The 9,593-nt window shown below is 46.8% G+C and overlaps 1 pseudogene; it reads right to left on the bottom strand.

Moving 5' to 3' along the window:
* Positions 1–6,757: 6,757 nt before the first annotated feature.
* Positions 6,758–8,970, bottom strand: LOC124664254 (annotated as a pseudogene).
* Positions 8,971–9,593: the final 623 nt, after the last annotated feature.

The raw sequence follows: 9,593 nt of genomic DNA, 5'->3' as shown, positions 1-9,593 counted from the left end.
GTGCGCGGAGAGTGGTCGTTGATACCGCACGCTTCTCACTTCTTCTTCTGTCAGGTACCGTCTGTTATCATGTTGGGGCCGGTCGCGTGGATCGGCCTCCTCTTTCTCCTTGCCACGGGATTGACTCGCTTCGCTTTATCTTTGCCATGGCGGGTCCCAAGCCCTGCCATGTTGACACCAAAAGAGAAACCTGGCTCGCATCTTAGGGAGTGACTGAGATCCACCATGTTGACGCCAGGAAACGGATGTGTATCTACTTTCATGGCAAATTGTCCGAAGATTAATCGGCCTGACTCTATCGCCATTTGAATCTGTGCGCGCAACACTTTGCAGTCGTTGGTGGCGTGGGTGAACGTGTGATGCCATTTGCAGTATGGCCTACCGTTCATCTCTTGTGACGTAGGAATTTTGTGGCCTTCGGGTAACTTCAGCTGTTTCTCCTTCAGCAGCAAATCAAAAATCTGCTCAGTTTTGCTTAAATCAAAGTCAAACCCTTTTGGAGGCCCTGGTTGTTTCACCCATTTGCAGGACACGGGACTGCCGTCCGAGTCCATTCAGCCACGGCGACTTCCTGATCTTCCGCAAGGTCTTCATCCTCCTCAGCGTCGACCAGGCCTATCGTGCGCTTGAACTTGTCTTGGTACAATTCTGGGTGGCGCTGTTCATACGAAGTTAGTCTCTGGACCATGTGCGCCAACGAATTGTACTCCACTTGGAACGTCAGATCCTTGAGTGGCGCTGTGAGGCCTCGCCACGGCCAGCTCGATCGCTTCTTTCTCGTATAAATGAACCGAATAACATCGGTTCTTGACAGCTCTGAAACGTTGAATGTATTCGGACACCGTCTCTCCTCGCCTTTGCCGAACCTGCGTCGGATCGGCAATGCCCGCTTCGTAGCTTCTGAATGATATTGTATGTGAAACTGCTCTTCCAGCTGCTTCCATGTCCGAACTGAATTTGGGCGTAGCGAAGTGTACCACCCAAAGGCTGGACCCGTGAGAGATTGGGCAAAGAACCTCACACGTAGGGGCTCTGATGCTGAAACCATGCCCAGCTGTGCCAAGTATCGGCTCACGTGCTCGATGGAGCTAGACCCTTCTGATCCATTGAATTTTGTGAAGTCAGGGAGCCGATACTTAGGTGGCAGCGGGATTAGGTCATACTCATTGGGGTACGGCTTGGAATAGCCGATTGTTCTCTTCTTTGGCAGGATGCTGAACTGATCTCTCAAGATTGCGCTGATCTGATCCACAGTAGGGGCTGTAGGGGTTGAGCTTTCATGACTCGTTGCAGCTGGCATATTTAGTTAGCCACGCTTGTTTCTCGACATCCTGTTCCGAACTCCCCGCTGCTCCGGCAATCCCTCCTCGTCGTAACAATAGCTCCCGCTCCGGCAATTCCTCCCCGCTGAAGTTTGGATCGCGTGCATCCAGCTTGTTGCAGTCCGGCACGTATGTGCACACGTATCCATGTGGGATCTCCTTGGGCGGCTCATACAAGAATTGGTAGTCGCCGTGATCACCTCCAACCTTGTAGACAACGTATGCCGGTGAACCTTGTTGCTGTGGAGCTGCCATCGCGAATGGCAGTGGTGGCCTGGTGTGGAATGGTATCTCTCCCTGATGAGTCCCTAAAGCGGGTCCTGACGGAGAATACTGATGTTTCATGATTTCTTGCACCACACGAAGCGCAACTCGCTCAAGTGTATTCACCAGGCTCTCAGAATGCCGATGTAGGGAATGAGCCACAGCATATTTAATTTCTTGGCGTAGGGCTCTGGTACGTTCCTCCGAAGGGAGAGACAGATCTAATCCCTCGAACACGCCTTCGGGTGAGAATCCTTTGAACCCGATGCCGTGCGAACGGGTCTTCTCAAAAGAGCCGATGAGATCGGCTTCAAAGATGGCCTTGAGCTCATCGTATTTCTTCTTATGCTCTGCGAGTAGATCCTCGTACTTGATCAGCTCGTCCGACATCTTGGCTGCCGATGTTGACGTGGTTGTTGTAGAAAGTGTCCCACTGGGCGTGCTGAATGTGTTGCTCGCCAAAACCCACCGGCGAGCAAGTGGTTAAGCAACACGAAGAGCCGGGAGACTCCCAAGACTCGCTAAGTGGGCCCCGGTGCCTCGCGTCGTCCCGCAAAGTTCCAGCACACGTCCCGGCGGTTGCAAGGGCGTGCCACCTGACCTATACCCGATCGGGAAGGTGTTGGATTGCTTCAACTAGTCTCCTGCATGGTAGACACGTAAACATTAAATACGAGCCCGATCGGCTCTCGGGTTGCCCTGTGGATCGGCTCAAAGAGTCGATCGCCCCATGGTTCACGTTGGATTTACGATGACATGGGGATCTTGCTTAATCAAAACAAAGCTAAACCAATCTACGACAGTTTAGGGTTTTCACCGCATAATCGGAACATCCTACGCGTAGTTGGGCCTAGCGGTATACGAAAGATGATGGAAACTATCCCTAAAAGAGGCCTAAAAACCAACGTTAAGTCAATTCCCGGAACATCCCTTATAGGAACGGTGAAACAACACCTCACGCACTACCGGATCGTCCAACCCCAAGCATAAGGCCTAATCATGCAGATATTAAACTAATCCTTGGAACAAGGAGCAACTATAACAGATCAGATCTACTAAGTAACGAACCAAAAGGTGCTGCCCTTACACCTAGATAGGTGTAAGGGCAGCTAGATGTCAAAGGACGGCATTGCTAAGCAAATATGCATAAGAAAAGCATCAATGCAAGCCCCAAAACATCTATGATAAATAGTGCTACTCGCCATCAACAACGCTTCAAAGACGAGTAACACAAGGTAACGAATAAACGTATATCGCCTAGATCGCAAGATGCGATCTAGGCAGACATGATGCTTACCCGGAAGAAACCCTCGAAATAAGGGGTGGCGATGCGCCTGGTTTGTGTTTGTTGTGAACGTGATTGTCCTCCTTTCTCAATAACCCTAGATACATATTTATAGTCCGTGGACTGTGTAACGTGGGCATAAACCCAACCGTGTACGAGCTAAACTCTGTTTCTTAATCCTAATCGACACGTACACTACTATTATTTACAGATACACGGGCACGCTGGCCCAAATTCTAGCCCCAAGGCCGATTCAGAAACTCCTCTTAGATGTAAATCTTCCAAGCCCATCTTCATCACGGCCCAACTCCAATGCGGTCAGATTCTGGCGATAACAATAAAGTAAAACTAGCAACTAATTTTTTTGTGTTTTGATATAATGCAGCAAACAAAGTAGTAAATAAAGTAAAGCAAAACAAAAACAAAGTAAAGAGATTGAATTGTGGAGACTCCCCTTGCAGCGTGTCTTGATCTCCCCGGCAACGGCGCCAGAAAATGTGCTTGATGCGTGCAATCGACACGTCCGTTGGGAACCCCAAGAGGAAGGTGTGATGCAGACAGTAGCAAGTTTTCCCTCAGAAAGAAACCAAGGTTTATCGAACCAGGAGGAGCCAAGAAGCACGTTGAAGGTTGATGGCGGCGAAGTATAGTGCGGCGCAACACCAGGGATTCCGGCGCCAACGTGGAACCTGCACAACACAACCAAAGTACTTTGCCCCAACGAAACAGTGAGGTTGTCAATCTCACCGGCTTGCTGTAACAAAGGATTAGATGTATAGTGTGGATGATGATTGTTTGCGAAGAACAGTAAAACAAGTATTGCAGCAGATTGTATTCGATGTAAAGAATGGGACCGGGGTCCACAGTTCACTAGAGGTGTCTCTCCCATAAGATAAATAGCATGTTGGGTGAACAAATTACAGTCGGGCAATTGACAAATAGAGAGGGCATGACAATGCACATACATGATATGATAAATATAGTGAGATTTAAGTGGGCATTACGACAAAGTACATAGACCGCTATCCAGCATGCATCTATGCCTAAAAAGTCCACCTTCAGGTTATCATCCGAACCCCTTCCAGTATTAAGTTGCAAACAACAAACAATTGCATTAAGTATGGTGCGTAATGTAATCAATAACTACATCCTCGGACATAGCATCAATGTTTTATCCCTAGTGGCAACAGACACATCCACAACCTTAGAACTTTCTATCACTCGTCCCGCATTTAATGGAGGCATGAACCCACTATCGAGCATAAATACTCCCTCTTGGAGTTAAGAGCAAAAACTTGGCCAGAGCCTCTACTAATAACGGAGACCATGCAAGATCATAAACAACACATAGGTAATAGATTGATAATCATCATAACATAGTATTCTCTATCCATCGGATCCCGACAAACACAACATATAGCATTACAGATAGATGATCTTGATCATGTTAGGCAGCTCACAAGATCCAACAATGAAGCACATAAGGAGAAGACGACCATCTAGCTACTGCTATGGACCCATAGTCCAGGGGTGAACTACTCACTCATCACTCCGGAGGCGACCATGGCGGTGAAGAGTCCTCCGGGAGATGATTCCCCTCTCCGGCAGGGTGCCGGAGGCGATCTCCTGAATCTCCCGAGATGGGATTGGCGGCGGCGGCGTCTCAGTAAGGTTTTCCGTATCGTGGCTCTCGGTACTGGGGGTTTCGCGACGGAGGCTTTAAGTAGGCGGAAGGGCAGGTCAGAGGGCGTCACGGGGGACCCACACACCAGGGCCGCGCGGCCAGGGGCCAGGCCGCGCCGCCCTGTTGTGTCGTCGCCCCGTGGCCCCACTTCGTCTTCTCTTCGGTCTTCTGGAAGCTTCGTGGCAAAATAGGACCCTGGGCGTTGATTTCGTCCAATTCCGAGAATATTTCCTTACTAGGATTTCTGAAACCAAAAACAGCAGAAAACGACAAGCGGCTCTTCGGCATCTCGTTAATAGGTTAGTGCCGGAAAATGCATAAATATGACATAAAATATGCATAAAACATGTAGATATCATCAATAATGTGGCATGGAACATAAGAAATTATCGATACGTCGGAGACGTATCAAGGGGGTGCCTGGGGGGCCCACCCCATAGGGCGGCGCGCCCCCCTCCTAGGCCGCGCCCCAGTGTGGTGTGGGGGCCCTGGGCCTCCTCTCCGGCTCCCCTTCGGTGTTCTGGTCCGTCTCGGTGAAATAAGATGTTTGGCTTTTGTTTCGTCGAATTCCGAGAATATTGCCCGAACAGCCTTTCTGGAACCAAAAACAGCAGAAAACAGGAACTGGCACCTCGGCATCTTGTTAATAGGTTAGTTCCGGAAAATGCATAAAATCATTATAAAGTGTGAGCAAAACATGTAGGTATTGTCATAAAACTAGCATGGAACATCAGAAATTATAGATACGTTGGAGACGTATCAAGGACGAGGACCTCGCCGCCGCTGACGCCAACCGGGCTTTGCCCGGCCGCGCCCTCAGGCAATGGCGAGGGAGGAGAGGGGAGGGAGGAGGGAGGCCTGGCGGCGGCGCGATCTAGGGTTCCCCCTGGTCGCCGCGCAGGGGCGACGCAGGAGGAGACGCGGGGACGTTCCGATAGGGAGGATTTGGGACCCTTTTTGAAACATATATGAAATTTCTAACAAATATCAGTTATCTAAACAGTACTAAAAATACAAAATCTACAGCAAGGATGTTCTTTTCAGATCAACCATATGCATGGTATCCTTTTCATCAGCAAGAAAATTGTTGACGGGGACTGGCACTTATTTCTCTCCCTCCCAAGTACTACATGCAGCAGCCCGAAGTTTTAACACATATTTATGTTAGCTAGTCAATGAGGTTCCACTAAGACCCCCAAAGTTAATGTGTCATCTCCAGCGGTGTTGTCCACGCGCAAGGCGGCATCAGTTGACGCGGGAAGTAGGCGGTGTCCATTGCTACCGAGGAATGGGTCGGTGGGGAGGCCATGGTGGTACATGGGACAACCAGAGGCAGCATACTCGTTGGTGGCTTCATGTGCGCGCGAGGGGAGAGACCGAGCGTGAGACCTCCTTAGTGCCAAAAAATGATGGATATAGTACACACTATATTTCCCTATCTTCTGTAAATATAAATCATACGCCGGTGTTTCTAAAGAGTCTTCTAAATTTTAGGGATAGAGAGGGCTTAAGGATTCTATTAGTGGTATTTTGTCTATTCTTGTAAATAAGGAGTATAATATTTTTGAAAAGTCAAACATTATAAGCTTTGATTAATCTTGTATAAAAACTACCAAATAACTAGAATAATATGGGGCATGCTATGAAAATATATTTTAATGATGTATCCAGTGATATTGATTTAGCATTATAGGTGTACATCTATCTGTAAACTTTGTTAAACTTATAATGTTTAACTTCTTACAAATATCACACCCCTTGAAAAATACTTTGTTCTAGGCAAAAGAGATGAAATCATTTTCTCTGGTTTGGAGATCATTCTGAACATTGATTTAGGTTGAACCTTACTGTCTCCGCAATGAGTAGATGGTTCCTCACAATATTTTAAGACATGAATTTGTGCACATCATCCTAATGTACAGCTCCACTGCTCAAATTCCAGAGTTGAATCCACCCCACGGTAGCTTCAATACAGAGAATAGTTCTGTGTTTGAAAGAAAAAAGTGTCGCACGAGGCAAAACAAAAAAGTTACAGACCATTTCATGGGGATATACACACCTGCCATATGCCTCGCAAGAAGCTGCATGCTTTATGTCTCAGAGGAGGTAGCGTCCACTATATGCTGGGATACTTCTTTGCACCATGTTTGCAGGAAATTTTCTCTGTCAAATAAATCTTGAGCCACAACTTGCGGATGGTTTCTACTTTGGCCTAAGGTCCACGCCCAACGTCATACCCAGCTTGGCTAAGGCGCTTGCACCAGTGTTCAAAAGCGCCAGCTCCGGCACAATGACCGGGATGCAGTCTTTCGGCAGCCCATCATGTAGATTAGTGCTACTCACATCGATCACCGTGGTCTGAAAATAGTCTGGATCGTGGCGTTTCAATATCATTTTACATTTGAACTTTGATCCAGTAATGTGAGGATGGATACCGCAAATTGATATGACAACGTCAACGGACTTTAGTTTCACGTTGAGCAGGAACAGGTGCCCATCCTCGCCTGCAAGGACGGTTGTCCCCACCTTTAAGCCGAACGACAGCGACATGTAGCCGTATTTAACTTGTGGACACAACCAGTCGTGCTTGCTTGAGAAATGGTCTAGGAGCATCACGGTTGATCCGCTGAAGCTGCAGCCGGTTTCAGGGCAGAAACATGGCGCATGTGGGCAGCTTTTCTCATGGTCTTCTTTTTGGTAGTTGGTTGTCTTCACAGTGCATCCATGGTTGACATTGGAGCAAGCAACTTTGATGGATTCAATGACACGTTCTGCCATGTAGCAGCGACTGACCCTAGGACAGGAGCAGAAGTGGCACTTCTTGGGGAGTTTCTCATGGCAAGACGAACATATGGTATGCCCCACAGTGCACTGAGGTACAAACATGAATCAGTAAATATGCGAATAACTTAAGGTTACGGAAATACAACCAAACTAATGAACATAGGAATCAGAAAGTATGCATAATATGGTGGCTGAGTACATGGTAGTATAACATTGATACAAGTCAAGTTAACAATTAACACCGATAAATTTTTTAAAGGGTGAGGATAAGCATTTCTTGTATGTAAGTGAGCTCAGCAGCCATTCCTATTCGAATGCTAAATTCATCACATGCAGTTATTACCTGATAAAATAACTATGTCAACATGGACATGTACTTTTGAGGATTTTTAAATCCTATGACGGAATGTAGATTTCATCAACATGGTTTGGGTCAACTTCAGATTACAGCCGTTACACTTTTGCTTAAGAAACTTCAGTGTCTTTCCATACAGGCTGGGTGGATCCAGGATTTTACCCATTATGATTACAGAATCATTATAACACAAAAAAAATTCATGGTCTAAAAAGCATTAGAATCTCCCCTTGACATGAATTTGTAACATAACTTAACTGATCAACTATTACCGTATGTGATGTTGTTTTCGCACTCAATTAAGACCTAGTAGTATCAAAAAAGTTCTTATACAGTGACACACCAAGCCACCCTATTAATTGCAAGTTCTTATTATGTTATAGCCTGATCGAATATAGCAGACTTTTACTAATTTGCAGTTTCTCCATAATGATGATGCATAAGCTCTATGACTAACTGGTTTTGTATAAGGCATACCAACATTCCCCAGTTTAATATCACTTTTCACAAAATAATATAACACCAGTCAGTGTACATTGAAGAGAAGAAGTCTTTTTTTAAGAGAGTGCACATATTCAGCTATAATTTCCATCTGAATCCATTCTGCTTCATTAGGCATACCAAAAATCAGTAAGAAACTCATAATTTTAAGTTGCAACACTAAATTAGCTTAATGGTACAATTGCCCATCCCCATCGAAATTTTATTGACCATTTAGTGAAAGTTGGAGAGTAGAGCATAGCTCTTCATATTTGGGTGTATATATTTGAATCTGCTGACCATCCTTGCCGGCTGGTCATATTTTGGAACCCCCATACAATAATGAACATAAAGACATTACAAGTTTACAACTCATATGGATGGGATCATGGAAGGCAAAATATATTTGTAGAAAATAGACATGAACGTTAGGCAACATGGATGGGATCATGGGTGGGATTGCAGTTTTCAACTAAACAATCTCAGGAACGCCCTACATAGTTTGAATTTCGCAATATTTTGAGACTCCCAGATAATAATTATACAGATTCATTGACGTTGCTACTTGCTAGTCTCCAAGACATGAGAGTTGAATAAATCGGTTTCTTCCATGAGGAGCTTTGTAGGTTTCGAGTAATATCAGCACAGAACTAGGTACCTGGAAAACTGGAGGGCGCATGGGGTAGCAGCAGACGGGGCAGTCGAGGAGGTCGACGTCCATGGTGACGTCGGTGGTGGCGGCCGCGACCTTCATCCGCTTGACGGCGTCACCCTTCTTCTTCTGCTGTGATCCCATACCTTCAGGCGGCGGCAAGGAGCGGACCTTAGCGACAGCAAAGGCAGCGCAGCAGGTGACGGATTGGAGAGGTTTCTACGGATCGCAGGTCGGACAACCGGAATCGAGCCGTCTATTGCTTCTCTCTCGCTCTCTCTTCGGGGGAGCGATGGGTTTTGTAGATCTCGAAGGAGACAAAAATGGAAAGTTGGTGGGTCGGGCAACGGCTAGGATACTCATCGCCAGCCTGTGAATTAATTGTGGACACTAATTGTACACAGTAAATTTGGATACTCATCGCCACCCTGTGAAATCCAATAAAATATGTGCAAAGTAAAATATTTTTCGAACATGTAACTAGTAGTACTATACTATGGCGTGCACTACACTATCAGACACGCCTCATTCAGATACATCTCTAGTCGCGTCCCCAAACCGTCCCCAAAGCGATTTGGGGCGCGCCAGACAAAAAAATCTTTCCATCCGTGTCCTCCAAACCCGTTTTTTTTCGGGCGCGGCCCGATACGGTGTCTGGCGCCCCGAGCCCGTCCCCGCTACACAAGGGACGCTCCGGGCACGCCGGACACAACGAAAAACGAGGCGAAGCGACGCGGGGCCGACCCGTCAGCGGCACAGAAAAAAAA

The sequence above is a fragment of the Lolium rigidum genome, chromosome 6, assembly GCF_022539505.1.
Source record: "Lolium rigidum isolate FL_2022 chromosome 6, APGP_CSIRO_Lrig_0.1, whole genome shotgun sequence".
Lineage (NCBI taxonomy): Eukaryota > Viridiplantae > Streptophyta > Magnoliopsida > Poales > Poaceae > Lolium > Lolium rigidum.
This window is presented reverse-complemented; position numbering and strand designations above follow the sequence as displayed.